This window comes from Myodes glareolus, chromosome 16, assembly GCF_982192425.1.
Source record: "Myodes glareolus chromosome 16, mMyoGla1.1, whole genome shotgun sequence".
NCBI classification, from domain to species: Eukaryota; Metazoa; Chordata; class Mammalia; order Rodentia; family Cricetidae; genus Myodes; species Myodes glareolus.
The window spans coordinates 37080786-37104692 of record NC_142041.1 but is presented as its reverse complement, the minus strand read 5'-3'; the positions used below and the strand labels follow the sequence as shown (position 1 = coordinate 37104692).

The following is a 23907-nucleotide window of genomic DNA, read 5'->3' as shown; positions in this document are numbered from 1 at the left end:
AATGTTTTCTAGCTACATCCATTTTCTTGCAAAATTCAAAATGTCATTACATTTTCTGCTGTGTAGTCCTCCATTGTGTAAATGTACCACGTTTTCCTTATCCATTCTTCGGTCAAGGGGCATTTAGGTTGTTTCCAGGTTCTGGGTATGACAAACAAAGCTGCTATGAACATAGCTGAGCACATGTCCTTGTGGCACGATTGAGTATCCTTTGGATATATACTCAAAAGTGGTATTACTGGGTCTTGAGGAAGGTTGTTACCTAATTTTCTGAGAAATCACCACACTGACATCCAAAGGGGTTGTACATCTTGCACTCCCACCAGCAATGCAGATGCGTTCCCTTTTCCCCACAACCTCTCCAGCATAAGTTGTCATCAGTGTTTTTGATCTTGGCCATTCTTACAGGTTTAAGATGGAATCTCGGAGTTGTTTTGATTTGTATTTCTCTGACGACCAAGGATGTTGAACATTTCCTTAAGTGTCTTTCAGCCATTTTAGATTCCTCTGTTGAGAGTTCTCTGTTTCTTTCCAATAAGGAAGCAACTGCTAAGCAATAAAACCAGCCCATTCAAATGGAGTTCTTCATCTCTCTATCTATAAAAAGGCTTCTGCTAAAGACTCATTACAGCACATGTGCTGTCTTCTGTGTCTCGTGTTCGTGACATGTGTACCTAATATTTGTAGGAATACAGAGAGTGAGGAACACTGACACAACACTCCATCTCTACTCATTTCTGACACTCTTACTCTCATATTTATTTATCAAAATGGTAAAAATTTATACGTTTCTACATTCAATGCATGCACATTTTATTTTTACTTGCAAATATATTGTTTTTAAAAACTTAAACAAGATTCCTTTGAATAATATGATTGGTTTTGTTTAGTTTACCTGAATAGCTTAATTAGTTTGTGGATTGTACCATCTAATTTAAGAGAGTACATGAGGTATGTTAACAGGAAAAATCTCAGAATGTGAAAATAAATAGAAACAGACCTCGAAGGAATATGAGTAATGAATATTGAATGAAAGTATGCATGAAGCACCAATATGTAACACTGTCATCAAATTTAAGTTACTCAACTTGTCACAGAATTTGATATTCATATTCCTGGAGTTTTAACAAAAAGACACAAATACAGAACACCAGGAAAATATATTGCCTATCAAGTGGATGCAGAGGTGTTTGCAATTAATGACAGTAACTACTATGGAAAACCCATGTTACAGTCACTGTCTCCATGTACTTATTACTTGGAATAGCCCTCTCCTCGCCCCTGCCCCCTAAATTAGAGGAGCTCTGTCCCGACAAAACCGGTTGAGTCATATTTCATCAAAGAACCTATGGAACTAAGCAATTGTGCTCAGCTTGAGAATTTTCCTTAGATTTTCTGGGATGACATCAATTCTGGAGCTAGAAGTTGCAAAATCAGCAACCTATATAAAAGGGAGAAGAAATGTAAGACTACCATCTGATGGCTGTAGGCAATACACTTAGGAGCCATATGTTTTGCTGAATGTTTCGACTTGCAGTTTAATGGACGATTCAATATAAAATCCCACATACACCTGAGTGCTTAAGGTAAAACACTGAAACTGCTAACAGATGCCCAAAATGATTTAGATGCTCATCTTCTTGGGCATGTATATTTCCTTGGGAAAGAAATGCAAAATGGACTACAAAGTGGTGGAAATAATAGAGATTGGAGAAGTAAAACCAAGCATAAAAATTCCACACAGTACTGTTTCTCCTTAAAGTGAAAGTAGAACTTTAAAAAAAAAAAAACAACCACACACTTCAAACCTGGAAGTGTAACCCCTTCCCAGAAATATTTTACTGTATTAAGAAATGATCACAGTCCAATTCTGTCAATTCACATAAAATATGGATTGGCTGTTGAAAAGATGGAACAAGTCTCTAGAAATGAGAGCTTTTAGTAAAGCCTCACGTTTACTAAAAGTTGAGTCCTGCTTCAAGTCTCTAAAAGTCTTGAAAAGAGAGAACCACCGTTCCAGTCTTCCTGTAGCAATAGCAACTGCCATCAGCATGCCTCTTACATCCAGTGCTTGGCTGCAGGAAACCAGCAGGAATACTTGCCAAGAGGAATTAAGAAAAGAGAAGACTACAATCCCTAGTTCCCAGTAGAAACAGCACCCTTAGTCACTTATACATCTATGCTCGACTGAAGGAAGGTCAGGTCATTCATTTTCCATGGACAGGTACGAACGGAGACAGAGCAACTAAAAGTGGTGTCTCCTTTGCTAGCAGAAAATCAAGGAATGTGGTAACGAAGGAGAGAATATGCATGGCTACGGGAAGTAGGAGAAATGGCAAGAAGATCAAGTACTGGGTCAATTTTACCACAAATCATGTTGGGAGGAAATAAGGAATGCAGTTCCCCGGGTAATATATAAATCTTAAGATTAGGCAATGAAATCATTACTAAATTTGAAAAAAGTAAGATAAGCTGTGATGGTTAATGTTATTGTCAAATAGACCCAGAGGAGGCAATCTGGGAACACCTATGTGGGATTGTCTAGATTATTAGCCTCTAAGAATGTCTGTTAGGGATTATCTTGATTACCATAAGTACTGTGGGAAGACCACCTTAATTGTGGGTAGGGGATCCTGGACTATGGAATAGAGTTGGCAAGCTGAGCATGCAGGCATGCATTTCTTCACTTTTGCTCCCAATTGTGAATACAATATGACCAGATTTGTCAAGTTTCTGTCACTGTGACTTCCTCACGATGATGGACAGTAATATGACATTATATTCTGAAAGAAGTCCTGTGTTCCCTGAGATGCTTCTTGTCATCCTATTTCACTTCAATAACCCTAATAGCCACTAAGACAGAAGCCATGAGGACTTGAGGCATAAGAATGGGATAACAGGAATGACCTTTCTAAAGGAAGATTTCCCTGGCTATGTAAGTTGAGGGGAAGCTATTCAGCCAACAGATCCCTGATATCTCTGAGATGTTTACTCAAACTGTACTTTCTGTGCAGTTATTTGCATGCCCTCTACAAGATGCTATACTAGCAGTTTGGGACAACTGTTTGGGACAACTTTCAAAGACAAATCAATGACACATGCCTTGCTTTGTTCGGATGAAACTTTCAGTGAAATATCAAAGAAGAAAGGGTAACATTAAAATAAGAAAAATAGGCAAGATTTACGGTTATAATTTAAGTGAGGTTGAAAAGTTGACTAATACATTGTGGTAGGAACAGAATTCCAAGGAATTAAATGAAATTTTAATTCATTTCATACGTTTTCAATAATCTATAGGACACAAAAGTTGTATGAGCCAGTGTATGCTCTGTAAATTCTAGAAGAATCACAAAGGTCTAAATCACAATCTGATTGACATCCATCATGGATATCACTACTGCTAACTTAAGATCCATATCATAGAAATCCATAAGAAATTCCAAAGATGTCTCAAGGACTGAATCCCTACAACTATCTGAGTGCCTTAGGTCTCAGAGTAGTCATATGGAAAACGGGAAAGATCACATTGTCTTGATCAAATAGAGTTGGCTAGTAATAGTTCTCATTACATAAACAAGAAAACGAATTTTGTCTTTTCACTGACTTTCATTTTTTAAAAAGGGTGATATCTAGGCCAGGCAGTGGTGGTGGCACACGCCTTTAATCCCTGCACTCAGGAGGCAGAGACAGGCAGATCCCTGTAAATTCAAGGTCAACCTGTTCTATAAGCGCTAGTTCCAGGACAAGCTCCAAAGCTACAGGGAAGCCCTGTCTCATAAAAAAAAAAGGTGATATCTAAACTACCTATGTTTTCATTCTCAAAATATGGTACTCTTTAAATTAAACATTTCAAGGGATAACACAATAATTAACTCTTTCAGACAATTGTGTGTTTATAAGGTATCAGGAAATTTTGTATTAAGTCCTTGTCTCCTACGATAATAAGGGAGAAACAGGAATATGCAAGCATTATATTTCTTCTGTTCTCATGATATTTTCATAGAGTCTTAAATTATTGGTAATTGAATTACTGTTTGACTTTCCTTCATATTTTTTCTCTACTAAGATTCTGAAAATCTTTGGTATTTACTCATTGTGACCATCAGAGTAGCAAAGTTTTGGGAATGAAAGTTAAGCCTCTGAAAAATCACGTCAACATTGATGAAGGAAGCCAAGGTACAAAGTAGTTGCGTACCGACTTTGTGATTATGAAATCAATGAAATCAGCTAATCCCTTCTCTGACCATACAGGATTCCTGGCTGTTTTCTTGCAGACTCACAGAGAACTGTGCCCTGCTCCAGCTATTATGCTTATTACAACACTCTAGATATCCAACTTCAGATTCTTTGTAACAGAAGGAACCGAATTTTAGTATATCCTTTTTCAAAGGTAATTTTCTTTCACGATTATGATAAAACTTAATTAATTCAGTCAATGACAGTCTCATTCTAAGTGCATCTTACACTGGTTTTAACCTTGAAAAGCACCTGTAAACAACAAGCAGTTTTTAAAGTCTGATTTTCAGTAGTCACACTTCATTTCCTAATATAATGCTCAAAACTAGACCTTGCTTCTTTGGACACTGGCCTTTTGTGAGTATTACAGTGTATTTTTACTACATTAAAGTAATCACACAACCAGACATGTTCTCCTAGGCAAAGTTAATCACTCTTCTCTATGGGTCAAATGGTGCTCTCCACTGTGACATAATAGCACTTCTCAAATGGCCTTGCTATTCTTTGTTCAGGATCCCCCATCGCTGTGAGGTCTGATGGAGAACAACAGCTGCCTTATTCATCTCCTTATTTATATCTTCAGCATCCAGCAGCCTGCCTTTCCTTTTGAATCACACGGTGGTACACATTTCTAAATAAGGGAACCCAGACAATCAGTGAATCACACAGGGCCATAGTGTCCTGTGTGAGAGGAGTCAGGGAGAATCAAGGAAGGAGAAGTATTAGAAAATGTTTCATTTTAAAACTTACCTTCATGCTGCTTACCAGTCGTCACTCAAAAGAAACACTAGTATGTTTCCTAATTATTTAACAGTCTGGGTGTTCACATGATAAGGAGGATCCTCACACAACCACAGAGAAAGGTGAAGGAAATAGATCTGCTTAATGTGTAGTTTGATCTTTCAGGGCTACACAACTAATGTTTGAAAAAATGCATCTATCCTCCATTTTACAGATGAATTGCTTTCTAAATTAATATGAATTTTGTTTGAAAATAAGGAAAAATCTTACTGCTTTGAAAAATATACTGGTTAACTTACTTTTAAAATTCATTTTTCAGAATCTTGTAACAGTAAGTTCCTACATTAAATTATCTTTCTATTTAAAAATAGATACTATTATAATTTGATTTTAATACATCTATTAAAGTCATGTTACTGAAATGGACTTTTCATTTCTTAATCCAGTAAGTTAACCTGTGTATGAATTCTGAAGAGGCAATTGAAGCCACTAATGCTTAAAATCATTATTGAAGTGTGTGTTTTGTTGGATTTTTGCAGTTTGTATTCTTAGTACTATTTTGTGTTTCAGTAACTGCAGCTTCATTTCTTTTCTTTATATAGTCTCTTGGCTATGCTTTTTCCTTTCTTGATCTTTAGTGCATCTAAAAATATAGATAATAGTTACAAATAATGCTTTCATATAGGAAAATATGATCAATTTAAACAGTTTTAGACAAATTTTAAGGCTAAAAATTATCTTACCCTAAAATGTAATAAAATCTATTTCTAATTTATTATTTTAGAATTCATTATATATAACATGTATTGATGAAATGTATCACCTAGCTCCCTAATAGTTTTAATAGTTATTAAAACTATTCCATCCTGATTTTTGCTTGTTTGTTTTTACTTTATTTTTTGTTTATTGCTTTTTGCATGAATGTAGGATCATTTACCAGCATATAGGGAGGCTGCACTTGAATGAAGTTGAATTTTTTTTTAACCAGAAGGTATAAGTTGACAATAGCTCCTAGGATAGGGGTTGAACTTCATGATAACCCCACCCTACATGTTGTAATTGTGTTCATATTTGTCTTGCACAAGCATTTAGCACTCTCCCACAAATGCCATGAGTTCATATGCACAGTTGCTCTGCTGTCTCCAGACTTGTTCCTGTAGTCGTCACCCATCACATCTGGCTCTCACAGTTCGTTCCCCCCTTTACCTGTGATGACTTCTTGAGAATTCGGAGGACGAGGTTTCTTAGTTAGGGTTACTATTGTTGTGATAAACCCTATGACCAAAAGCAACTTGAGGAGGAAAGGGCCTATTTGGCTTACCCTTCCACATCACTGTCGATCATTTAGGAGAAACAGAACAGGAACTCAAGTAGGAGAGGAAACTGGAAGCAGGAAGTGATGGAGATTCCAGAGAATGATGCTTCTTACTGGCTTGTTTCCGAATGCATGCTTACCTGGTTTTCTTATAGGACTACCAGCTCAGGTTTAGAACCACCCAAAATGGGCTGGGCCCTTGCACAACAATCACTAATCAAGAAAATCTACAAGCTTGAGTCCAACCTGATTTTATAGAGACAATTTCTCAGTTGAGACTCCCTGTTCTGCTGACTCTGGCTTATGTCAAGTTGACATAAACCTAGCCAGCATAGGATGCCCTATTTAGGAACCAGTGACCCATAGTTCACACAAAATAATTTTTATGCAGATTTAGTCTAAATTCAAAATCACACAGAAGACTAAAAGCTTGAGAATCAACATCTTTTAAAAGGCAAAAAAATTCAGAATAATTCAAATCTTTTCATTCTTATGAGTATCATGGTCTAAAAAATATACCAGAACGTTATTTGTACAAAGCTAAATAGTAATCAATATTGCTACATCTTCAGTCTAAGTTAATATGTTTAACAAAGAGTAGCCACTATTCTACATTTTATAACAGATAAATAGAAATCTGATGCCAATATTGTTAGTCATTTTTTCATTTCTAAGTGCGTGATAAGTTCTCATATTTGTTCAATCTAATCCTGAAGACATGAAGGTTATACATGGCTAAGTATATATCTAATGGTTTCTACCATTTAAAGTATAGTTAATTACCCCTAGGCTGTGTCAACAGTGTTCCCCATGTATCTCTACATACTTCTCTTGAATATATAAGACAATACTGTCATAATTACAAGAAGATTGTCCATAGAGACAACCTGAACTTCATAAAGCATCTTACTTCAAATCCTTGGCTCTTAGCCAAAAAGGGGAGAGGTGGCAGTATGGCATTAAAATGTGTCTGATACATAATACCATGACTGCTAGCCTATGGAGAGATTAAGGTGATATTTTTTTCTCCTCCTCTTGAAGAACGTTACTAAGATGGATATTTAATAATAAATCCTCTTCAACCAAAGTGCATTTCATTCTAAAGGCTTCAGTTAAACGTTGCTGTAAATCACACAACTACCATTTTTTTTGGTTGATTTTGGTTGTATTAAAACTGACTACTGAAAGAATAGATGAGAAGACCTCGTCCTCTAAGAAGCCACACACAGAGTCACAGTGTTTACCCAAAGAGAGAAAGCTGCTTTCTGATAGCGCACTAACTGCTCTTCCCTGCAGTCCATTCATCGCCTCTCCACCAAGGAAATGTTCTCATCACAGACTGCATCTGATTTTTCAATCGTGTGTAGGAGTAAACATAATAAAATGGAAAGAAGAACTTAGAAAGCATAACTTGGAAACCTTTTATGACTGATGACAGAAGAAAAATTTTGCATAAACAATGCAAGATAACACTTCAAGTCCAATGCTTGTCATAGCTTCCTTGTGCAGATAATAGCATATTAAAACTGCTGGGTCTTTCATGAGACACTTGGCTATTTTTTAAATGTATATCCATAAGAATCCACATCATAAAATGTTTCTTATGTATCAAACTATAATACAAGCACAATGTCATATTTTGTGAATATACATTGTTTTATACAATATTACAAGATTCTCCAGAAATATTTTTTTCATCGGCACTAACTAAGAATACCATAGGCACTTTCTTAGGTTGGTTGGTTAGGTATGGATTGATTTGGTGTTTGAGATTTTTATTTCATTTTACTTTGCCCTGTATATTTACTATGTACAATATGAATGTTAAAAGTACATATACATTATAAAACAACTCACTTTGACTATTTAAAATATGTATTGTTTCACATTTTTATTTTTCCTTAGTGAGAACATGTGTTAATCTTGGCACTATCTTGTAACGCAGTATGTCATTAATGGTTGTCGGTATATTGTACAGTGGGTGTTGAACCTATTCCTAAGTAAATTTAGCATCATTTAACCATAAATATTTTCCTAAATACTCCAATCTCTGATAACTAACCTCTCTTCTCCTTCATCAAAACCAGCTTATTGAAATTTTTCATACAAATGAGAACATATTTATAATGGTACATATCTGACTTATAACATGTAACAATGGTCCCGAGGCTAATCCATGATATTGAGAACTACAGAGCTTCATTCTTACTTATAGTTGAATTGAGGTCCACTGCTTAGATAATTGCCTTTGACATTTCTTATCATGGCATAAAAAGTTTACCAACCTGATTCTTTTAGGGACAGAAAGTTCATTTCCACATTTTAAAGAAATGTCTAATGCATAGGCTTTTTATAATAATTTGATAAATGAGTTAATCAACTTCATATAACTTTTATTTTAATGATATTCTGAATATAATGTTCCCAGATATTTCACTTGATATTTTACTACTTAATAATCTGCTTTTAAAACACTTATTTAATATATGTAAAAAATAAACATTTAAATAGAGTACATGAAATTTTAAAAGTCATGCAAAAATAATTAAAAGAATTGTTTCTCCAAGATGGATTATCTAGGAGATTGGTTTAATAGAACTTATCTTTATTTATTCCCATTTTTAACCTTTAATTTTTTTTAATTACTCTGTAAGACTTTTGTAATCATAGAAAATCTCTTATTAAAATCATTACAATCCAGGAAGATCTATGAATATGGATGTGATAACCATGTGTTGTTCTATTAACCATCTATGTTAGACTCTGTTCTTACACTTCCATAAAAGCACAAACTCCTCATCTAAATGAATCATTATCACTAGTTTATATATTTGAATGATATTACTAGAGTTTAGAACACTATTTATCAGCATGACATATAAATGACACAATACCCACAAAACAAAGACTATTTTAAGAAAAAAGGTATTCAAGATGTGGGTTTCTTAATAAAAAGTTAAAATGTTATGGCATGTTTCAGCTGATGCTGTTATTGGCCATTGCATAAAGAAAATACAGAATCTGGAAGGAGTATAAACTACCTACAATATCAGCAGATATGGTATAGTAAGTAAGGAGTACAGGAAATATAGAGGAGTAAATGTACATAGAATAAACAACTGGTCATATATTTTCATGGAAACCTGAGTCCTAGATCTTATACTAAACACTAAAACATAAAGTTCTTCTATCAAAAAATGATTAAATCTGTAAGACAGAGATGACTGCCAGATAGGCAAGTAGGGATGTAGACATTGTTTTTTCTTACAGTTTATTGACTTTCACAGATATACTTCATTTATAGATGATAACATTTATGCCAAATTGCATTACAATGTGTTCAAACACTGCTTTCTACATCCTTGAGAGCCATTGTTTTATTAATGAATGGAGGACAATACTTAATTCACAGTAATGTTAAGAGGAATTCAAAGAATCCCTGTATGTTAAGTAAGCAATACATGACACTTAAATGGGAACCCCTTCCTCTCCACTTCTGAGAAGAGATTTAGCCAGTGGAAGACAGATGGTCTCTATTATTTTTTTTTTTTATGAATTCTCAGAAACTTTCTTCTCTCATCTAAGTTTGCTCCACAAAACATCATTAGAGACTATGGTAGAAACCAATCTGTTAGACATTTTTCTTCTACTTACAACTGAAAACTGCCATTTGATCATATTTCGAAAGGTTGGACCAGTATCATCAAATTATTAAAAGAGATATATAGCATAAGTGAGGTGAATAACAGTGAGGCAGAAGAGTCTCAGATATGGAATGACAGTGTGAAAGGATGTAGCATGTGGGGGCCTGCTTGTTGGGGGTTTCTGTCCTGCCTGGTACCCCTAGCTATTTAGTCCCAGAGAAAAATCACACAGAGATCTCTATAAGTTATAAAGCTGATTGTCCCATTAGGTCAGGCTTCTTATTAGTTCTTGTAGCTTATATTAACCCATTATTCTGATCTAGTTTAGCCATGAGGCTCAGTACTTTTTTCAGTGGGGAAGAACACATCCTGTTGCTTCGGTACTCTGGGCTGGAGTAGGAGGAATCAACTTCCTCCTTCCCAGAATTCTCCTGTTCTCCTAGCATCATTTCTACTTCCTGTCTGGTTTTCCCGCCTATACTTCCTGCCTGGCCAATCAACATTTATTTAAAACATGATTGGCAGAATACAGACAATTCTCCTGCACCAGAAGGAGAATTCATAACGAAGTCATACCGTTATCTCTGACACAAGGGAATATCTATGAGGACTGATCTTGTGGCAAATAAACCATCCATCTTCAGATTAACTTGAATGTGAATTTAATGCTCTTATTATCAACTGGTAATGAACTTTCCCCTTTGACATAAGCAATCTTTTAAATGTGAATTGTCCACTAACATGAAGTGGAAATAGTAGGATGCTAGTTCAGAAGCTGGACCTTAACAGGAATCTGTTTTCTTGCTTTCAGTCTTAGATCAACACTTTCTGCATTGATTGCTCAACTTGTTAGGTGATCACATGCATGATGTTCAATATCTCTGATTCAGCTGTTGGCTCATCAATAACCAGATGTGCAAATAAGACAGCCCAGAGTAGATGTCAGCAGAGTAAGATGGTCATGTAAGTCAGTATTGATTATCTCTATCTTCTCAAGATACCAGACATTCAGAGAAATTTTACACATTCATGAAAAATCATAAATGCTTTTATGTGAAAAGTGATTTGAGGGAGTTCTGTGCTAAATTATTAGTGGGAATGTCACAGCATGATCTGGTCAGAAATATTTATTTCAGTAATGTCATTGCTATCTGATAACAGTCATTCAGTCATGCAATGTTACTATAATTCTTGTCTAAGTTAGAAACAAGGGGAAATAGAATTTATTGGAATTATTGAAACATAAGTCTGTTTGATTTACATAAAGCTAATTGTTACTCTTTTAAGGACCTAGTTCTTTTTTTTTTTTGAGTTCTAATAGCTCCAGCTGTCCTAGAACTTGATTTGTAGACCGGATGGCCTCTAACTGACAGAGATCTGCATTCCTCTGTCTCCTCGATGCCCGGCTTGGACCCAGTTCTTGACACAGTAATTTTCATGCCTTCAACTAATAAAGAATACACAAGTACTGTATCTTATGAACCCTTATCTGGGGGACCATTTCATATTAATACAAAGATACAATCACACATTTAATATTCTCTGGTTTTAAACAATCTGCTTGTTTATTTCTGTTGCTTTTCACTACATGAAAGACTTTAAAATTTCTGAGTGCAGCACACAATGACCATCTGTGCTCTATGCGCCACCATAGAGTTTGTGAACCAGGCAAGGGGCAGAAAATTGAAACATACAAAGAGACAGAGAGACATGGATCATCCTTGATGCCAGAATGCTCCACGAATGCCCCCTTTACTTTGTCCAGGTGCAGCTTATACAGGGATAGACTCTCCCCAACCAAACCCACCAGAAACCACTCTCCTGTCATCAGGAACTCCTGAGGGTCTTGTGCTCAGAGCAGCTGTAGGCACTCAGATCAGGGGAAAACAGGCTGTTTACAAGAAATTCAGGATCTGGGGGCTCACTTCTCCTGACACCTGAGAAATAAGGTATATGAATTGGGGGAAAGCACAATAATTAGGGGCATCAAATTGGTGAGAATCTGTCAAACACCTACTCTAATGGAAAGTCCAATTCTGATTGCATGAAATGCTAATTAATGTGAGTCCCTACAGGCCAACTGTCCTAGCTAGAGTTTCTAATGCTCTAATTAAACACTAATACCAAGGAAACTTGAGGAAGAAAAGGTGGGTTTTGTCTGCCTTTTTGTTTGTTGTTTCATTTTGTTTTTGTTGTTTTTTGTTTGTATGCTTCCACATCATAGTCCATCACTGAAGGACAGGAATTCAACAGGGGTACAAACTTGGAGGCAGGACCTAGTGCAGAGGCCATGGAGGGGTGCTGCTTACTAGTTTGGTCCTCATGGCCTGCTCAGCCTGCTCTCTTATAGAACCTAGGCCCACCAGTCCAGGGATGGCACGACCCACAATGGTCAGTGTCAACCCCAACAATCAGTGATTAAGAAAATACTTTACTGGCTTGCCTAAGCCACCTTCTGGAGTGTTCTCTCCTCTCAGATGATTTTACCTTGTGTCCCACTGATAGAAAACTGTTCAGCACACTGTCTGGAAGTGAGAGAGACACAGAATAGGAAACCTCAGGAAAGTGCAGCTGCTGTGCATGCCCAGCAGCGTGGTTGGTTCAAATCCAGCTGGCAGCACTCTCCTGCAAAGTGGGCTCTTGCAACATTTCAAAGTTTCACAGTAAAGGAGCAGGCATCTGTGAACAAATATTTTGTGTATTTTGGATATATTTAATATTCATCAGGTATGTATGACTTTCTAGTCTATCGTTTTTGTCTCCTTCGAATATCACAGATTTGCTGTCTTCTATAACCTCATCAGACACAATTGACCATCAGTAGTTCTCCAGGCAGATGGGCACTGCTTTCTCAATAACCAAATCAAACTTTAAATTTTTGATGTAATTTTGAGAACAATACTTTATTAGGTCCACATAACATTTATAATTCATCTAAGATCAACCAATAATCATAAAACAATAGCATTTATGTCAAAATAAAGTTGAGCTGCAATTTTAGGTCAACATTACTGTAAAATAAGCCTCCTTGCCCCTAAAAATTAGAGTATCATTTGCTCTCATAAGTGGAGATGTAGAGTTGCCATGGAAGATTATAATTTAGCCAAGTGTGGTGGCACATGTCTATAACACCAAAAGTTGGAAAGTAAAGACCAGGGTGATGTGGGATTTCTCTCTTTATGCTATGAATATGTTTTATTACCATTGGTTATTACAGAAACAGTTTTGACCAACAGTTTAGTAGAGTAAAGCCATGCAGGATATCTGGACAGAGATATAGAGAGAAAGAAAGTAAAGTCAAGGAGATGCACAAGCTGAGGAACGAGAGAGACACCAGATCCTTATCAGTAAAGTCACAGCCTCGTGTTGATACATAGATTAATAGAAATGTGTTCATTCAGGTTGTAAGAGCTAGCTAGGAATACACTACAGTCATAACATATTCAAACATAGCAAAATAATGTTGTAATTAATATAGTTCCTGTATTATTATTTAGGTCTGAGTGGCTGGGAGATGAATGAGCAGCCTCTGCCCACAATACTGGGCAAAAGCATCCACATAAAACCTGAGAGAATTTTAAAAGAAATTCTAGACACAAAAGAACAGAGTTAAGCACAACTTCTTGGTTGTCATTTTTTTTTTTCAGATTTGCTCTGTTTGCTAGAACTAAGCAGAGGCACAATTCCTTTAAAAGAAGGCTTCTTGACTCAATCGTAGCATCAAGAAATGTGCGGCTCCTTTAAAAAGGCTCTGTGTGGCTCCTTTAAAAAGGCTCCCTGGTTCATGCTAGTTGTTCAAACAGCTCTGGCACCTTCAGGAGGCTGAGCATTTGAATGGATTTTGTGAACAGAGTACTACAGGTTGATTGATGGTGAAGTGGACCCGCAGTATCCCTGGAGCAGGGTGTAGAGCATGACTCTTAGAACCAATTTTATACTTACATCTGCCCTGTTGGACTTGGCAGAGCCAAAAGGCAAAGCAGCCTTATTCCTAGCTTTTCCCACCCAGTCCCGACAATTACAAAAACAACTATACAGTATTTAGAAACCTTGTCATTTTTAACATTCATATTTGAAATTACAGCCTGGTCCTAGGTTAAAGATAAGAAAAACTTATGCATATATATTTACATAATGACTTCAACTTGCCAACTTTGAAACTACTACCTTTAGCACATTAAACATGAAGAAATATGGTAGATGACCAGTGGGTGCTCCAAATCACAGCACACATGCCCATGATTAGGAAGATGTCCTTCTTTCTAAGCTTCATCAGTTTTGTCCAAGACTGTGTTATTTTGAACACCAAGACAGTGCTGTGCTCTGAAGCATGGAAATGATACAATGCTCAAACAGAAGCAGACTTTCAGATTTTCCTGAAAAACTATTGTCCATGCACTCCGTGTGCATTTAATAAACATATGAACTGCGTTAACAGCCATTACCCTGGCTCAGATAAAATTCATGTACTCACTGCTGTGATAGAGAAATTTTCCAGAAGGAAAACTGGGTGCTAGCCAATGTTAAGGAGAGAAGTTCTAAATGTGCTATCGTTTGAGGAAAATGGAGATTGGTGACTATTATATGGAATGACAGCACACTTTCCATATAGAAACTAAGGCTTATTTTAGGGCTGCCACAGACATTTAAATTTTGCTGTACAACCTATTTTAAAGACAATTTAAAGGGAAATGTTAATGTGGTAGAAAATATGTCAATAATCTAAAATTTACCTAACAAAATCTTAGATTAGGGCTTGGAGAGAAATCTCAGTTGGAGAAGTACTTGCAGTGAAAATTTGTGGTCTTTAGTTCAGACTCTCAGTGATCACATAAAAACTGAGCTTTGTGGCATGCGCGGTCACTTCAGTGTGGGGAGTAGAAACAAGCAGAACTCCTGAGCTAGCCGGACAGCTAGGCAATGGACAAGCCCCAGATGCAGGAGAGATCTTATTCCAAAACCTATGGTGGCTGCTGATAGAGGAAGATGCCTGATACTAACTTCCAGTCTCAAGATGCACATATACACACTCACATGTGTGCATGTACAGACACAGACACACAGACACACACACACACACAAAACTTAAAAAACAACACTTTAAAATGATAAAATTTACAAAGAATATATTTTTTATTTTAAAATTTAGTGATAATTGCACAATTAAAGAAAAATATAAAAACAATGTATTTATACACTCCTCATCCTACTTCCTCTTAAGTTATTTCAAATTGCACCAGTTTGGTGTTATTTTTCTCCTACTCAGACTCAATTTTTATTCTATTCTATTGAGAATCCAATTTTACAAGTATTTGTTTTTTTTCCCATTTTCTCTAAGCTATAATTTCTCAGTCGTATTGTGACTTTCATAGCTTTGACACTTTTGAGAAATGCCTCTTTTAGGTAATGCACTCGATTTAAGCTTATCTTACATTTCCTTATAATTCGTTCTTCTCATGCTTTTGTAGTTTGTGGTGTTTCTGGGTCTTACCAATGGTGCAAACGCTGATGTTAACATTGTTCCCTCGAAGGTTACAGTGCTATCTGTCATGATTGCCACCTATACAACATTACTATATGAAAGATATCTTACCAATAGGCACACTACAAGTAGGTATCAGCCGATTTAGCAGCTATTAGCAACCCTTATTAATAAGTTATTAATGAATCTTTCAAATCCCTGTCACTGCACTAACCTCAGGATATGTTTAGAACTAATGAACCTTTGTTGTTGCTAGCATCTTGAGCACTCACAGGTCACAGGGCAGCTGTTATTACATGCATGCAGTCATGTTTATTTCTAGTTTCTGGTAAAATAGCTGAATAAGGTCAACCCTCAACAAATGTTTTTGTTTAAAAACTTTAAGAAGATGATTCATAAATTTTGATTTTTATATGAAATCACACACTACACTCTCTGATGAAGAAGGTGCTGACTATGAAACCTGCACAATGCTGTTAATGGTTGTCAAGTAAGTCACAGAGATAGGGTTGAGACACAGATATGTGATGGTGACAGTACAAAACATAAGGAAAGTCACTTTTGAATTTACTATGTATTTAGGGCGATGATTTTAGTATACTGAGTGTGTTACATTGTGTGATAAGCCACCACATAACAGAATGATAACACTTATTCATTCTTTCTTTGTAGTATTGGGGATACAAATAAAATGAAACTATTAATATTAAAATGGCCCCAAGTTTCAATCATTCAGGGAAATAATGAATTACAAGTATTCAAAATTTTAGTACTATTAGGATCTCATAAACCACAAGTACACTGTGAGTTTCATTGACTAGTTTTCTGGACAATACTACTGATTAAAAGTCAGAATGGCAGTCTAAGATCACCCTCTACTAATCAACAGTCAGAGAAGTGTGGGTGAGGTGGTGCCCAAGCTTTTAAGAACCCTGTATTCCCCAGGAAAGAAACTACATATGGCCCATACCATAAAACTGTTCCCCTCTGGAAGACAGATACAATAGGCACATCCAGTGGCTGATTAACAGTCATGAACCCACATTTCTGGATACGAGGAAAACAAATGCTAAACGCTTGTTTCTTTGTTTTTCTTTTACCTTAATTCTCTTCTTTTCTATTTTTAAGGATTTTATTCATTTATAAAATGAAATATGATCAAATCTACTCCCTGTGTCCTGTTGTCCCTATATTCCTACAACCCACAGCCTTCATATTTAATGTTTTTTTGCTTTATAATTGTTTTTATTGAACTGTGCTTTTTTCTCTACTCTCCTCCCTCCCTCCCCTCTCTCTTACTCTCTTCCATGACTCCCATGTTCCAAATTTCCTTGGAGATTTCATCTTTTTCACCTTCCTATGGAGATCCATGAATATCTCTTAAGGTTTTAGGGTTTTGTTTTTTTAAGTAGCTCTTTCTACTGTGATATGTCAAATGCAGAACAACAGCATTCATTTAGATTTTTCTGATATAATTCAAATATCTCTTGGGGGTCTGTGGACATAGTTCCATTTAATGTACAACACATAACATGTGTATAACAAATTTAAATGAATATTAATCAACTATTTTATTTAAATAAAAATACCAGTTTGGCACTCACACACAAATATTTATGAATCCTTTGAAAGCATGTAGATGTCTACGTATACATTTTTCAATTTAACTTAATTTCTTGTTGACATTCATTGTAAATAAAAGCTGAAAAAACTGAGAAAGCTACTACAGTAGAATATGTTCTAGAAATGAATTTACTCTTAGATTCTGTAAAATATTCAAATTTTCCCCCAAGAGCATCTGAACCACATGGATAACAACAACAACAGCAACAACAACAACAATAGTAATAACAGGAATTTAAAATTCTGAAAACTGACATAATATTGTTGTCAGTAGCCTCATGTGGCTATTCATATTAAAATAAACCTTAATAAAATATTTTCTTGATCCCAGGTATTACTTTGCAATCTCTTATAACTACATGAGGATACTGATTACTATATTGAATAACATATATGTAAACTTTTTCTTTCATTTCAAGGAGCTCTATAAAAACACTTCTAGAACCCTCTTGTAAACTTACCAGTTTAGTAATGACCATAATGAAATGTTGAAAGAAGGGGGTGCTTGTTTGTCATGGCTGCCCGGCTAGCTCAGTTGGTAGAGCATGAGACTATTAATCTCAGGGTCATGAGTTTGAGCCTCACATTGGGTGCCAATTGTTGTAAGGATGGGCCACTTGTTTGTCCTGGCCACCCACCTAGCTTACAACCAAAATAACCACACAGAAACTGTATTAATTAAAGCATTGCTTATCCTTTAGCTCTAACTTTATTGACTAACTTTTACATATTAGTTTAACCCATCTCCATTAATCTGTGAATCGTCATGTGGCAGTGGCTTACCAGAGATTCTGACAGTCATCTGTCTCAGGCAGAGGATCCATGGCTTCTCTGAGTCTGGTCTTCTTCCTCCCAGCATTCAGTTCTGTTTTCTCTGCCTAGCTAAGTTCTACCTTATCAATTAGGCCAAGCAGTTTCTTTATTCATTAACCAATGAAAGCAACACACAAACAGAAGGAACTTCTACACCAGTGAAACAAATCTTGGAGGTGATTGAATGGAATTTATCAAAATTACATAATATAGGAAACCACTTTAATCTTGGGTCATAATTATAACCATCATTCTTTTTTTACAAATCCTTTACATTCCCACCTAGGTAATTTCCATGCCACTAAACTAGGACAGCTTTTTTTTTTCATTGGATTATTTCCTCCATTTTACTCAGAATTGGATTTTGTCCCGCCACTGTGCACTTTCAATCTTACGTTGGGGCATCCTCTCTGGAACTCTACCTGTGTTACTTATTCTTACTCCTCTCTGGGAAAAGGTAAAACAGTCATGCAAAATAAGCTTCTGCCTTGAGTTGTGATTTGGATGTAGTTTCGTCTTCTATAAAAACTGCTTTCAAATAGCTATTTATAGGACCTTTATTAGTGATGATTGCTATTTGGCCTATGGATGAGGTTGAAATGTTATAATAACTGGAAACATTATCATTATCACACCAGTTCTCAACAAATGATTCACTAAAATTTGTATCAAAAAATAGAAGTTTAATTCATGGTCTTAGTACTGACTCACGTGTAATCTGGACTAAGATGTCCAAAGAAACCCCTAATTGTTTCATCATACAAAAGGGAAAATGAATTTCCCTACACAAATTTCTCAGTGGAATAATGAGAGGAAAGAGCCAAAAGTCAGAAATACTGAGAGAAGACTGAGGAACAAAACAAATGTCATTACCTTTATTTTGAATATTTTGTAAAATTATTACTAGCTACATATTCAATAATTTCTACACATTATGAGATATGGCAATTATTCTGTATTTATTAAATTAATAGATACAAGCATAAATTGATGGATAAAGAAAGAATATGTCAACAAAATTGTAAGATATTAAATACATTATTCTTTAATAATGTAGGCAAATGCATAGTATGTAAGACATAGTTATAAATCATACATGCATTTAGGTAAATGCAGCTCTACTTGAAGGCTACTGAACACATACCATGATATTCAGTACATTATGTGAAATAAATATTAAGCTATGTTTTAACATTTGGAAGTCCATATTTGAGGGCTGGTAAAGTTTTGTCTATACGCAAAGAAAAATATGAATTCCTGTTTGAATGACTAGGCTATATCTGGCTTCACATTAACATATTGCTTGACCTTGGCAAGCAGCATAAACTACCATAAATTTTGGAGTTTACAAACCACAACTTAAAGATACCAACTATAAAAATCACTCCTGTCACCCTTCTGCAATGCTCCTATCCCTCTTTTAGAGAGAGGTTTTCCTCATTCCATTAAAATATAAAAGCCTGGTGAGTATGACTTCTACCGCTCCTCTGATCGATTCTCTGCTCTAAACTCAAGTGCCTTTATCAGCAGCTGTGTTTAGGAAGCCACTTGAACATTAATCATTAAAACAGAGTATTACCAAGCATTACTGAGACGAGCACATTTAGAAGACTGTTCCCTGTTAAGCCAGTCTTTTTATATCTGCGCTCGTGGGTAAGACCTGAATCCTTATCTGATGCTTCTGACACTCACAGACAGTTATCTTGTGAACTTTCCTGGGATATCCTTTGAAAAAAATAGATCATGTAGCCATCTTTGTCTTGACTCTAGTTTAGAAAAATGATCAGAAGTAACCTGTAATGGTTATGAAAAAGTATCTGGAATGACCACAACATTTTCAATGTTATTCTATATTATCATTACTGTGTTATTAAAGCTCTTTAGATGGTTAAATAGTAAAATCATGCACTCTATGAGGTTTTAAGTACAAATAAAAATGTAAAAATTAAATACTTCATTAATCTTTTTAATTTCCAAACTGTCGCATGGGAGAACTGGATAGGTCCTCAAAACTCCCAAGTGGAAATAAGGTCTGATGTTATAATAAGGAAATGGTCACCAGATGATGATGGTGACTTAATTGTGATCATTTATCATGAGGGCGAGTGTGGAAGCCAGTATCCATGACACATCTCTGGACATTATAAACCTCTTTTCACTTTGTTAGGAAATTTTCTCCACATGAAAATTCTGAGGATACTGTCTCCTGACAGCACACACCTCTAATCCCAGCACATGGAAGGCAGAGGTAGAGGCAGGTAGATCAGACAGATCTCTCTGATTTCAAGGCCAGCCTAGTTGACAGGGTGAGCAGGACATTCAGGACTACACAGAGAAACATTGTCTTGAAAAACAAAAAGGAAGAAAAATGGGGAAAAAGCCAATTACCCAAGTTATGAGCAGGATATTGAGTAGTTTGTTAGAGAGAGTAGCATCTGAGTCTCTAGTGTTGCTGATAAAACTGGGGAGTAAATGAGCAAAGAATTCAGAGTAAAGCAGTCAAGAGACACAAAAGTTTGACATCTAACCCAGGCAACTTGCATTGAAATGACAGAGTAAAATGCATTATGATACACACATATGGGGACTAGGGAAAAGAAAAGGAAACACTACAAGCAGTGACTTTCAGTCAGAGGATTTGATAGAGGTAAAAATTAGTGATTGGCTGCTTTGTTTCTCTAATCTTTCAGATTTCACCCCCTCCTATGTGATGCCAGATTTTTATTATTAAGACCAATTAGAATTCATGCAACAATTAAATGCTCCTGTTGAGGAAGATGAGAACAAAGTATTTGAGGTCTCAACTATAACAATCCCTTACCAAACAGCCATGAGCATTTTACTTTTAAGTTATTCTTACTTATCATTTTACTTTTGAGATTTTGTATCTTTATTTTAATAGAAAATGCAAACAGAGTGCCATGCCAACTGTTAGAGAAGGGGAGAGATAAAAGGAGAAGAAAACGTTGAAAACCCTAGGAAATTTGCATATAGTGGAAATTAGAAAATCAAAAATCATGCTTATTTCTACTAATAACTAAACTGATTTACTAGCTTACAAAAAATATTGATAATGCAAGCAGAAATATGTATGTCATATTTTCTTAGATTTGTATATTTGCTATTCATTTGTTTATGATATGAAGGTGGTGCATGGCTCTTTTACCAAGGCTGTTCTCCATCAGGATGTAGGCTTGGTAACATACCTTTTCTAGCTATGCTACCTTGCTGGCTGAGGTAGTATAATATGTACACTTACAGAGATGGACATTCCACAAAGTACCTGCTTAATGTTAATGGCACATTGTGGACTTCCAGAGTTTTGATATTACAAATAATTTTTATAAGTATTACACATTTCACAGATATTTTTGTTAGATATTTGATAAAGAGGGAATTGACAGTTTATGTTTCAGTAATCATCAGCTAGAATAACACACCCAACTGTCCCCCAAGTAGTTGCATCGATCTTATTGCCGGAAGGGCACATGAAAGTTCCGATCCTTTGATTTTAAGTTTAGGCACTGCAAGGATAATTAATAATAGTTCATATTGGTTTGCATGCATTTTCCTGATTACTTTGAGATGAATCATTTATGCACATGTTTGTTGGCCATTTCTAAAAGTAAGTCTACTTTTTTATCTTATGAAAACATTCACATGCTGAGACAAGGATGTGGCCAAGTATGTCTACTTTCTGATTTTCTAAATTAAATTATTTGTTGTTTGGGATTAATATGGAACCACACATAAACTTAACCAATTTAACACAGGCTATTCAATCAGTTACAAAGGTGATAATCTGATGTATCTATGAATCATATCAAAAAATGGAGTATTCAATATCTGAGAATATTCCCTCAATTTCTCCAAAACATGATTCTCTTCCTTCTAACCAAGTATTATTTTGATTTAAAGCAACAAAACTTCTTCATCACTTCTTAATGCTGAAATAACCATAATTCCTCAGTATATATTGTTCATCTATTTTCATTTACTTGGTATCCAGCTTGTTGATATTTTCCCATGTATTACTCATGGTTCCATTAATTTCTTTTCATTCTGTATGAATATCTGAAAATTTAATATAACATTATGTATATAACCATTTTATTGTTTATTGTTTATACGAGTTGTAATGATTCTAAGGTCAATCACTAAAGTCAAGGGCACTGCATTGGGCTAATTGAATTATTTCCTTGGAGGGGGGTCAAACTGTTTGCTGATCAAATCTAAAACGTCATGTTTGCTAGTCATAATTACAACTGAGCTAAAACCATCAGTTCTGTTTTAATTAACATGAATAAAGATATATTTGGAAAATTTTAGTTGATAGTACCAAGCATGGTTTAGAAAGGAGCATAGAATTTGCATAACTCATTGTGACAATATTTCTCCATTTCAGAGATTTCTTCTCTTTGTATTGCCCTTCTCTAAGTGTTAATATGCAGTAGCCCATCAGTGGTATTTTTAACAGTTTGTGCCTCATCACCAAAGTGACTGAGCAGCTCTGTCTGATAAAGCAATGACAGTTAACTTTAATATCTGTCTTATTGTCTTGCATCTCCTCCTAAGATTCCAATTGCATGTCAGATCTCACTGCATCTTCTCCAACTTCTTATCACGCTCGTACTTTCTATTTGGGTTTCTATATTCTATCCTGCATGTTTTCTTCCAAATGCTCCTTGAGATTACTGAATTTTTTTTGCCTGCTGTGAGGCCCAAAGCTCAGTACTATTCTTCTCAGTTCTAAACTTTCTCCCATGGCCTTTTAAAATGAAGGTTTTTTTTTTAAAAATATTTTTTCTTCAGAATTCCTTCTGGAGGGGATCGGAGGAAAAAAAATGTAGAGCTCATGAAGAATCAATAAAAATGGTTAAAAATAAAAAGAATTCTCTCTGAGATTTCAGTGTTTTAGTTTATCTCCAAGACACAGTCGCATGATCGTTTATTATCTACATTTAAAAGTCCTAGGATTTGGAATGTCCATTATTCTCTGTTTAAGAATTTTGCTGATTCTGGCCAACATGCTTTTTGTGATTTCTTTCTTTATTTTCATGCCAAGAAACTAGGGAAAAATTGTACAAATGTTTTGAGACTTAGGACCTTACTTTTTTATCTACATAGGATTTCCATATAGTTATCCTTGATGTGGTAATCCAGAAGCAACAAAGATTACATATCCCTCAACAGCCCCACATGACCAAGGCAGGGTGACAATAAGCACAGCTTGTCCTCAACATTATGTAATGATTCAGTATTTATATATTTGTTCAGGACATCATCATATAACAGGAATATTCAGGACTTACTATACTTCAACCTTCTTTCACTTAGCATTCATGTTTTTCCCAAAAAAATACATTCACATTCAATAAAGAAATTCATTTTAATTATAGAAAATGTTCTGGTCTATTCTGGAATATACTTTTAAAAGCAAGTTATGGATAACCAGTTATCAAGTTCTCGGATTTTAACCTGCTCCAGACATTTGCCCCTAGAAGTCAGTGTGACTTTAAACTTTGGCCTTGTCATCTGTCACCTCCACTCCCAATTTTTAAAATACGTTTAGATCTTTACTCTTGATTTTTTATCTTTAATTTTTTAATTGCTATTTTATTTTATGTATGTGTGGGCAATTGTCTGCACGCGTGCCTGTGCACCGCTTCCTGTGAAGCCTGTGGGGGCCAGAAGGAGGTACCAGATCCCCCGAGTGACAGGTGGCTTTGAGTCACCATGCCACTGTTGTGAATCCAGTTGCTGAACAGCCAAAGCTCCCAACCACTCAGCAATCTCTCAGTCCCACATTGGAGAACTTTTTTTTTCTTTTTTTGGTTTCTCGGGCCTTAGATTTTAGCTGCTATTTGTACTACTAGTTTGCCAGCACCTCATATACGAGCTTTGTTGGCCCAGAAGCTCTAGTATTCCTTACCTGGAGGTTTGGATTAAGGTAAATAGTTTAGGTTACAGGAAACTCAATGGATATTATATCACAAACCTTGACCACTAAAGCTCACAGGGGTTTTTTCATGTTATTTGTTTTCCTGTAATTT

At 35.6% G+C, this 23907-nt stretch overlaps 1 protein-coding gene and 1 non-coding gene across 3 annotated transcripts in view; one reads left to right on the top strand and one right to left on the bottom strand.

The window, feature by feature from the left end:
* Lingo2 (leucine rich repeat and Ig domain containing 2) overlaps positions 1 to 23907 on the bottom strand; it is a 1156348-nt gene that overhangs the window by 986809 nt on the left and 145632 nt on the right. The gene's annotated exons all lie outside the window — the stretch shown is intronic.
* Trnan-auu (transfer RNA asparagine (anticodon AUU)) lies at positions 17562 to 17634 on the top strand. The gene has a single exon. It is a non-coding gene; the product is annotated as a tRNA-Asn (tRNA).